Raw genomic sequence first — 7,212 nt, 5'->3', positions numbered from 1 at the left:
TTATTCATGCAAGAACTAAACTAAAAACTAGAAAACAGTAAAGACTTGGGTTGCTTCACAAGAAGCTCTTGTTTAACATCACTAAGCTTGACATACCACTTCTTACCTCACGGGGGCTCATAGATGAATGTTTTCCTCTTACCCATAACCTGAAAGCATGATGAACATAATCTTTTGTAGGTAGAGGGAGAGTTATCGAGTTTGTTACCGCACAAGGGTTCATCACCCTTACTCCATTATTGCGCATCCCCATTAACCTTGGGGTGTTTCTTGTGACGTTTCCTTGCATGCTTCATCTTTCAGATCATCTTCTTCATGATCCCCAGTGTACGTTTCACCTTGTCCTCTAGACCAAGTGACATGATGTCTTCATTCTCCACCTCTTGGTCTAGGAACCCCTCATACGGGTCTGGACACATCATTTCCTGCACATACTCATCCACTGGTTCACTGGTAGTGTCACAAAAGTAGAGAATATCATCAATGTTTAGTGAATGTCTCATGGCTTTGGTGAGGCAATATGTAAGCTTGTCATCCCCAACTCATAAAGTCAACTCCCCGCCATCGATATTGATAAGAGACTTGGAAGTATACAAGAACGACCTCCCAAGTATGAATGGGACATCGATATCCTCATCAACATCCAACACTACAAAGTCCACATGAAATATATACTTGTCAACTTTTAAAAGTATGTCTTCAATGATGCCCCTCGGATGTCTAACCATTGTGTCCACTAATTGAAATGTCATCCGAGTGGGCCTAGGCTCTACCAAGCCTAGCTTTTGAAAGAATGAGTAAGGCATGACATTGATGCTAGCTCTTGAATCCGCCAATGTCTTCTCTTTACCCAAATTAGCAATGTTGCACGGAATGATGAAGCTTCCGGGGTCTTTCTTCTTGTTCGGTATATTCTTTTGCATCACTACCAAACGTGAAGTATCAAGAATCATATACGCACTCTCCTCCAGCTTTCTCTTACTTGTCAAGTGGTCTTGAGAAACTTTGCATAGCGAGGTATTTGAGACAGCGCCTCCACAAATGGAATATTGATGTGCAATTGCTTGAATAGACCCAAAAACTTCTTGTATTGCTCATCATTTTGGTCGTTCTTCAATATTGAAGGATAAGGGATTCTTTGCTTGTAAGGTGGGGGTACCACCTCTTTTTCTTTGGCTCTCTCCTCAACCTCCATAACCTCGGGTACTCCAACATTGGTTTTCTCACTCGGAAGCCTACCCTCTACCTCACAACCACTTCTCAAAGTGATCGCCTTCACATGTTCTCTTTGATTAGTTTCAGTGTTACTAGGCAAGCTTCCTTAAGGTCTCTCCAATAACGACTTCGCAATTTGCCCCACTTGATTCTCTAAATTGTGCAATGAAGCGGTGTGGTTGTGAAGTGTAGCTTTGACCGACTGAAACCTTGGATTCAATGATTGGATAAACTTGGTCAAAGCTTTCTCTAAATCGGTCATCCAGGTTTCCAAATCTGAAACTTGATTCTCCATGTTCGGGGCTTGTTGTTGTTGTTGGAAACACGGTGGTTCCATGGCCTTTTGTTGCCCTTTACTATTCCATGAAAGATTCGGGTGGCTCCTCTAACCCGGATTGTAGGTGTTGCTATATGGATTACCTTGGCTTCTCATTGCATTACGCACAAAATCCACTTGTTCTACCGAGGATGTACCACCAGTAGAAATTGTGCCATCAGATGAAGCATGTCCTCCCCCACACTCAGTAAAACTAGTAAAGGCCGCTACTCTAGGAGAAGTTAGAGTATCTAACTTCTTGTGTAATGACTCAACTTTGGGCTGCCAATGAAGTAACTGCATCGATCTCATGAAGTCCGGCTACCTTTTTTCTGTCTCTTGTGTTTAACTGATAATTGTTCATAGCCATTTCTACAATGACATGTCAGGCTTCTTCATGGGTCTTGCTTCCTAACGTACCTCCCGCTGTATCGTCAAGTAACTATCTTGTGCTCGGGTTCATCCACTCAGGGAACCTATGTTAAGGGCATTTCCGCAAGAGCTCCTTGAACCTATCCCATGTCTCAAAAAAAGACTCCAATTCCATTTGCACAAAGAAGAAAATTTCATTCCTGGGCATCACAGATTTTCCAGCAGGGAAATATCGGGTAAGAAAAGCTTCTACCATCTCCTCCCAAGTAGTGATCAATGCTCTTGGTAATGAATATAGGCACTGCTTTGCTCTCCCCTTCAAGGAAAATGGGAAGGCCCTCAATTTGATAGCATTATCCATAACTCCATTAATCTTAAGCATGTCGCACACTTCCAAGAAGTTGTCAATGTTGTTGTCCGAATTCTCATAGGCCAAACAATTAAACTGTGCTGACTGCTGTATTATCTAGATGAATGCTGGTTTTAGCTCAAAGTTTTGAGCTGTAATCGATGGCCGCACAATACTAGACTGTGTGCCGATAAGTGCGGGTCTAGCATAATCTGATAGTATCCTCTACTGTTCATTCTGTTCTGCCATATTTTCTGACCCTTCATCTTCTATCTCAACTTGATTTGACTGTTCTTGTAGAGATTCTTTTCCCCTTCTACGAAGTGTTTGTTCAAGTTGAGGATCTTCTTCAAGCAATGTCGAAGGGTTCCCTCGGGTCATAACCTGGAGCTGCAACCAAAGAAAGAAAATCTAATCAGAACGATGGAAGAATAAAAAATTCTAAAATAGAATAAATGGTGAATACCTAAAATAGCAAAGTGCAAAATGGTACTAAAATATCTACTCCGCAGTAAGTGCACCAAAAAACTTTGACAATGCCCTTTTATGTGTGTACTGCAAGTGCACAGGTTTGCCGAAGTAATAATGCCCTGGTGAGTGGATAGTTGTATCCACAGGGAATAGTGATTAGCAACACAAAGATTGCTATTTAACTAGAATAAAGATGAATTAATAGTGGTGTGAACAAAATCAATGAAAATAGAAATAAGGAAAGAAGAAGGAGGCGCAAACAAAAGATAGAAGAGGCAATCGACAAAAATTGTGGCACCCGGACATTGCTCATCCTACGACTATTGTTTCAAGTGCAAGACCAACCCTTATGTTTATCAACTGATGCTTAATGAGTTGTGGAAATCCTAAAACACACTGTCCCAAACCTAAGGCCAACCGTGACTAACCCTACATTATGCCTCGGTAGAGAAATCGCATAATCTCAACTCTTTACACTGTGCAAGGTTGCATAAAGCTCTAGGGATTCCAAGTGATAAACCCTATTCCCTTATGTAGATATAACCCTTTGGTCCAGGCGAAAGACCCCCTAGTCATAATTAAACCCCAGATACTAAGGATTACTTCAATGCTTCACTCTGTTGCTCGCGGAACTAAGGAGTTCGTCTCTTAGCACTTCACTCTATTGTGACCGCAAAGAACTCTTGGAATGTGGAGGTGGGATAAATCACACCGGAGGGAAAAGTTGACGTTCCGCTACCTCTCGACTCACCCTCTCAACCCTCTCCAATTTAGCATTTTCTAACTCTCATGGTTTGTCACTAATCCACAAAGGTTACCAAGATGGACTCTTAACCCTAGTGTCACTCTAAGGGAAAATCAACTCAACAAGCATTCAAGATTGGAACACAATTAAATACATCAATTAAAGAAAGCATAATAAAAGGTCAATGAAATAATAACATCCTAGGGTTTACAAGCCCAAGCACCCTCTAGGGTTTAGCTCTCCATGGAGAAAAATAAAATCAATAATGAAATCGAAAGTAAAGATATGAAATCCAAGGTAAAACCCCCTTGTTATATGTGTCGATGGTCTTGTGCAGTGGCCACGTCTTCTCCAAAGGTTCCCTTGTCAAGCCTAAGGCACACCTCGCCAAATCGATGCCGACGAAAGCTCCCCCAATAACTCTCTTCCAAAGGAACACAATGTTGAAAGCCGTAGAAGCACTCCAAAAGCCATACCAAAGCCCCTCTAAACTCCAGCCATAAGCGGTCCCAAAGATGGTGAAGAGATGTGCAAAAGATGGGAAAAAAGATCTTTACAATCGGCCTGAAATAGCGGCTTTAAATAGGCTGGAATCGGGCATCCACACGGGCATGTGAAATTCCCACATGCCCATGTGAATTTGCAGGAATTGATATTCTATGGCCTGTAAATAGTGACTGATTCAGTTGACTTTACCATAGTGATTTTCTATAGTACTTGCTCCAGTGCTCTGTCAAAATACTCCCGAATCCACACTTTCCATCAAGGCCATATGAATGGGTAAACATTCATGAGGTAGATCGTGTTGCTTCTTCAACAAAATCACATTTGACAGTAATCTTGCTAGCTTCACACAAGTCAGAACAGATGAGTGTGACTATCTTTGTGCCGCTCCTATTTGCATATTTCCTTGAAGACAACAGAGGTTGGCACACACATATGTCTTTAAGTACAACTAGTGTCTTCATGTTTGTTCACTCCAAGATTTCATCAACAAAGTGCATTCGTAATCTTCTTTGGCTTTTTTCTTTCATACTTGTCTCCACAACCCTACATCCACAAAAGAACACAAATACACATGTATTAGTGATAAAATCAGAGAAAAGTAATGCTCACTGTAAGAAAAGAATACTTTGTATTATTATCGGAATCCATATGTGCATGTGCACTTATCAACCCTACATGCACAAAAAAACACAAATACACATGACCCACGTGTGCATGTATTGATCCTGGGTAATTCCCAACCCAAATTATTCCCTTGGAGACATAAATCAAGTTGGTCGAAGCCTCTGACATGTATTCCTCCATAACAGATAATTTTGTGCTTCAATGGTAGTAGCTATGCAATTAATAGCCGAGAGGAGCATACTCTTTTCAAGCCTCCTTAAGGTAAGTTCAAGTACATCAAACTAGTGATGTTAGACCGGCGCTTCTTGGGAGGCAACCCATGCTTTGGTTTAGTGTAGTTGCTTGCTTTGAGTTCTTGAATAATTTGGTGCTGCTCTTAATTAATTTAGGTCTTGATCCTTGTGTTTTTGCTTCTATTCATTGTATATTTATTTTCTAAAATGTTGGGGTTAAATGCCTTGGTGATGGAAGTTTTGTAAAACATAGAAAATACAGTTCTGATGAATTCTAGGATGGACAAGGGCTAGACATGAGCATATCAGGGGGAGCGACTCATTTTCCATTCATATTGCATGATCGTGTCAAGTCTGTTTCAAATTTGTGTCATTCTACAGAAATTTTCAATGGGCCAAACATACTCAGGGACACAATCATGTTCACCATGATTTCTTGCATTTGTGGATTAATTTCTCTTGTTTTAATGCAGGAATTATCATACCAAGGCTGAGAGTCGTATCAATGATTCTTCAGGATCACCAATCTTTCTTCTAGTAATATTTTTCTTTTATTTCTTATTTTATTTTCCTTGAGCTTCGCTTGTCCCTCTTTTTGCTTGTAGGATGTGAGCCATGTGGAAATAAAAAACATACATGTTGAGAGCGGCCACATCACTCCCTGCGTTTAGGAAAGCACCTAAAACTTCTCCCCAATTTTATTTGTCCTTGATTCATCTCTTCATGCATGTAGTTGTACATTGAGGACAATGTACGGTTTAAGTGTGGGAGAGGGTTTTACTGTTGCATTCATTGTGATGAGGCATGACTTAGGACTATCTGTGATCTTATTTTGTGGAATTTCTAATTGTAAAGGGACACTTGTGTGTTAGTGTATTCTTTTTGTTGAGCTTGATTGTTTGTTTCAATCTTATCTTAGAAACCTCTTATTTTTGCCATCTTACCCTAATTGTGGAGCCACTTGTATTTAGGAGAGTACTTTAGCTCAATGGCATGGTTTCTTTTGTATAAAAACTGGAAAGTCGGATTCCTTGTGGGATGCCCCCTATCGGGTTCTTTTGTAAATACTTTTGTAAAAAAAGATGGTAGAAAAAAAGACTATCACCTTATAAGTGTAAAAGCTGCTCTTCAATAGTCAAATTTTGGGCATTACAAGTGTACATTTGATGACCGACAGAGAGAAAGGGCTACCTGTGGGGTGTATAAAGCTACTACCCATTTAGTGTGAAATAAGGTCATTGTTATATCAGTTGATCCAACATTGCATGGGGTACATAAATTAGGGTAATCACACACACACACACACTCAGGGAGTACATGTGAGAGTGAAATATATCATTTTTGATCTGTTGAAGACACACTCTAAATCCATTTGAACTGCAAATGTTCAAGTGCGGGGGTATTTGATGAGTGCATTTCATATATGAAATCCTAATAAATATAAACCCTAAAGTAGCTAAACAAGTTTTTATCTTCAAGTACTTATAATTTTGATCAATTATTCGATTCCATCAAATTTAATAAAAATTTGAACTTAAAACAAAACTCTAAATCCATTTACAATTTCACTTCATCTTATGATGTAAAATGGTAAATTGTCAATTTTACCATTCACTAAAATGAGACTGATTCTTAATTCCTTTAAGTATAACTCCCTGAGTTTGTTTCAATTGCCAATTTATGGAGGGGTGAGTAATGTCACCCTTCATCCGGATGTACACAGTCATCAAGTAATAAATTCTCCAAACTGTGTGTGCAAGAGAGTTGTATCCCTAAGGCCCCAAGAAGTACAATTACTTCCTCTTTGTATAACTATTTATTCTACCAATCAAGAGAGTAATGCCTTAAATTGAAATTAAGATAAGAAAATAAAAGAATGCCACCAAGAGACTCAATTGAGATGAAGATATTATGAATGAGGTAGGCCTCAAGCAAGGATTCCACAGGAGCACTAATAATGCAAGGATGACATAAAGATAAGGTAGTTGTTGGCAAGCTTGGATCGTCAGATTCTAAGTTGACTACCATGAAAACCTTCACTGAATAACCCTTATCCCATATGGTTTCCAATTCTCAACCACCTGTATGATTGCAATTAATACAATGAATCTCAAATCAATGGTAAACTGTTAATGTGGTAGGTCATCTACACCCAGAACCATCGGTGTGTAAGTATAATGAAATTTCGTTAATTTAAGTATGACCCAAACATCCCATTCTATATATACAATTCAAAATTAACATATGGAATCCATCCATTGTAGATTAAACATGAAACATCCATTATAGATTAAATCCAAAGAACAAGCCAACATGCATTAATAAAGAAAGTAATCATCCATATGAAGTTTTCCTCCCAAGGTTCTCCAATGTCTACTAG

The 7,212-nt window shown here is 39.3% G+C and overlaps 1 non-coding gene across 1 annotated transcript; it reads left to right on the top strand.

Moving 5' to 3' along the window:
• Positions 1-2,004: 2,004 nt before the first annotated feature.
• LOC120256264 lies at positions 2,005-2,111 on the top strand. The gene has a single exon (XR_005535247.1). It is a non-coding gene; the product is annotated as a small nucleolar RNA R71 (small nucleolar RNA).
• Positions 2,112-7,212: the final 5,101 nt, after the last annotated feature.

Source organism: Dioscorea cayenensis, unplaced genomic scaffold, assembly GCF_009730915.1.
Source record: "Dioscorea cayenensis subsp. rotundata cultivar TDr96_F1 unplaced genomic scaffold, TDr96_F1_v2_PseudoChromosome.rev07_lg8_w22 25.fasta BLBR01001364.1, whole genome shotgun sequence".
Classification (NCBI taxonomy): Eukaryota; Viridiplantae; Streptophyta; class Magnoliopsida; order Dioscoreales; family Dioscoreaceae; genus Dioscorea; species Dioscorea cayenensis.
The sequence above is the reverse complement of the archived record's forward strand: the minus strand, read 5'-3'. Positions and strand labels throughout refer to the sequence as shown.